Here is a 3,316-nt window from a genome sequence, read left to right on the forward strand (position 1 = left end):
AGTATCTCGGATAAACGTGAAGCGGGAAAATGAAAAAAGATGTCGTCCAATATTGAAATTAATTTATCGAGGCATCAACTTATTAGAGATCAGGTTACAGATCAAATAACAGTTACGCAAAATGGATGCTTGCTTTTGTGGGATAAAGTGGATATGTATTATTTTTACAAATCTTTAAAAATATCCTATATCTATATACTTACAAAGTATCCTAACCTAACTCTATACTTAATATTGATGCCTGTACACTTTGGTTATGTCATTAAATTTATTTTCATAATTCTCTATAGTAGATATATTGCAATTGTCAGCTTTTTTTTCTTCTTTGCTCATTATTTTCAGGGAATGGATGTAAGTATATAACGCTGTTACTGTTATTGTTACTTTTTATAACCATTATAATATATTTAATAACGTTGCAATTTTTTATGACTAATAATAATTAACTAAATGCTAAGATTGAAAAAGACATTTTCGAAAAGTAATTCGTTACCATTACACATATATTTACAGAAAAAAATTATTCGTTCTTTAATATCGGCTCGTTATTTTTACAGTTACTTTTAACGATCTTTACGTGTCACTTTCTTTTTTTAATTAACAAACGACTTTTCTAACCCCTTACGAGTAACGATCAATGACTTTTCCAACCTTACGGTGTTACCGTTACTATTATAAGAAATTCACAACATCATTGCCAAATCATTATTATAACAAAGTAACGCATTACAAGTAACGTGTCCTTTCATTTCCTGATTTTATTTTTAATGACACTAGTTTCAAAGATTGACGTTGCTTCCACTGATAAATGAATGTTTAAAGCGTTCTCATTTTTTTTAAATGTAGTAATTTTCTTTTTATCACATTTTAAGAGTCAATCACAGTTAAACAAACTTAATTTTGCTTCTAAAATCTCATACGTGTCAGGAATCATGCGAAAATGTTCACGAAATTGCTTTGATATTATTAGGCCTGGAACGGTTCTGTCTACGTAATCTATAATACGCAATAGCTTCTTTCGTGGCCCACGCAATCTATGCTGATATTTTGCCTGAAAAATAATATCTATTTCCTCGTCTGTCCCGCTATCATTCATTATATTTCAATTAGACATTAAGAACTCGTCGCTAGTATTTATAGCTACAGAAATTAAACGTTTTCGAAGTAACTCAGCACTATCCATTTTGAATTTGTACCTTTGATATTTTGGTAGTCGTTCGAAAACCTACAGTTCCCTAAGTTCCCGATTACCCCCACCAACACATCCCTAAGTCACCTCACTTGCGCCGGCAGGGGACGTTTTCGAACGCAGCCCAGAGCGGCGCAGCGGTGAAGCGGCGAGCGATAGCCGATGAGAGCCATGCTTTTGCGTAAAAGCATGGCTCTCATTGGCTATCGCTCGCCGCTTCATCGCTGCGCCGCTCTGGTCTGTAGGCTCCCTTCAGTGTCGCTACTGGGTATGGTTATTGTTGGTCGGGGCGAATTAATATCTCGAGATTTCTGTATAATGTTCAATTTCACACAGCGTGACTTTATTTCAATGTGCAACGTATGTACAAAGTACAAAACGAGGAGAGGGTAAAGGGGGATAGATGAGTGGCAAAAATGAAGCGGACACGCAAGCTCCATTAATGGGAAAAAAAACTATTCGTAGAGCTCATTTCTATGCATTATATGAATGGCAGCCAACAAATGAAAACGGTTCGATTTCTATCTTCCAACAGTTATACTGTGGCTTGGTGACAGTGACCCTTACTGAACTAAACCACAAAGGCACAGACAAACCTCATATATACATTCACATACACATATGGCAACACATATATAGCCACATTTCTGTTATAAAGCGGGGAGCACAGACTTTTGCATAACGCATAAACCATATACATAAAGAATTTGATTGGTCCATTGACTCATGCATAAGAAAATGGACCAATGAAATTCCTTATGCACATGCTTTATGCGTTATGCAAAAGTCTGTGCTCCCCGCTTAAGTCATAAGTGGAGGATTCAATTTTAGGATTGAATTTTATCAAACTCCATTCCAATTGGATCCTAAGTCCGCCGCCAATGCACTATTTAGTACATAAGTTTTGTGTACAACGAATCTAGGGAATATATAAGGAGGCTAGCGGTCTAGTATAGTATAGATAGATGTCTGTGGTCCAAATTAGAGACCCTCTAACAGAGACTGGCCATCAGGCGAGTCCGGCATTTCCTAGCGAAATCCTACAAGTGAGAGAGAAATATAGGCCATTTCACTCTTTCACTCACACGAATATGTGCGTTCGTATGTGATCGTTTATTCAAGTTGATTTGAGTTGATTCAAGTTTATGTTCGTGGTTTTTGCTCAGTACAAAATAATAACAATAAAAATGAGTGGTTGCACTGCACAATTCTGGAAAAATTATTTAATATCTGTCTTTAGTCAGGTTACGGCTAAACATGTTTTAAATTATCAATTGTTTCCTAAAATTATTAGAAAGTTTGTCGTATTCAAATTAAGAACATTAAGTAAGAAAAATACTAATATTAATAGAAGATATGACAGTAAATCGTTGGTACACACCTTTTTTAAATAAATTTTACAAATGTTAAGTGTTTGTACTTTTGTCACTGATTTCCTAACCTTACTTTAATTTTATTTGAAAAAGATTTAATAGAATTAAGAAAGAGAGAATATTAAATATAGAAATTATTTAACGTATAAACAAAAAGAACGAAGACAATATAAAAGTCAATGTTTAAAATTTAATAACAAAGTCAAAAATTAAATCATAAATGTCAAAAAACAGCTATTATAACAAAGTTATTTAAAGATAAAGATGTATATAACTGACGATAAAACTTGACATGTTTTTTTTTATTTAACGTATATTATTTATATTGATGTAAAAAGCACGGTTTTAATATTTCTATAATATTTATCATTACATACTATTTACATTCCAAGTAAATGCAGTAATTGAAATTTCAATACGAGCGGGAATCGATAGGAAATGGCGGACCAATCAAAAGTGGCCCCCTGATGGCCAGTCTCTGTTAGAGGGTCTCTAGTCCAAATGAGTATGTCCTTTTCTAAATAGAATTACCCTCACTCTTTAAATTTCCGACAATGCGTACTCTAGTATGTATGTACATATGTATTATTATCTCTATGGCATCATGCAAGAAACGGAACGCACCCTAAAGGCCGCAGCACACACTTTTGCATAACGCATAATGCATGACGCGTAAAAGATTCAACAAATCATAATCCTTCTTTTCCTCCCACTTCACGGAAGAGAAGCATTTTGATTGGTGATTCTCTTATGC

This window comes from Cyphomyrmex costatus, unplaced genomic scaffold, assembly GCF_001594065.2.
Source record: "Cyphomyrmex costatus isolate MS0001 unplaced genomic scaffold, Ccosl1.0 scaffold608, whole genome shotgun sequence".
Classification (NCBI taxonomy): Eukaryota; Metazoa; Arthropoda; class Insecta; order Hymenoptera; family Formicidae; genus Cyphomyrmex; species Cyphomyrmex costatus.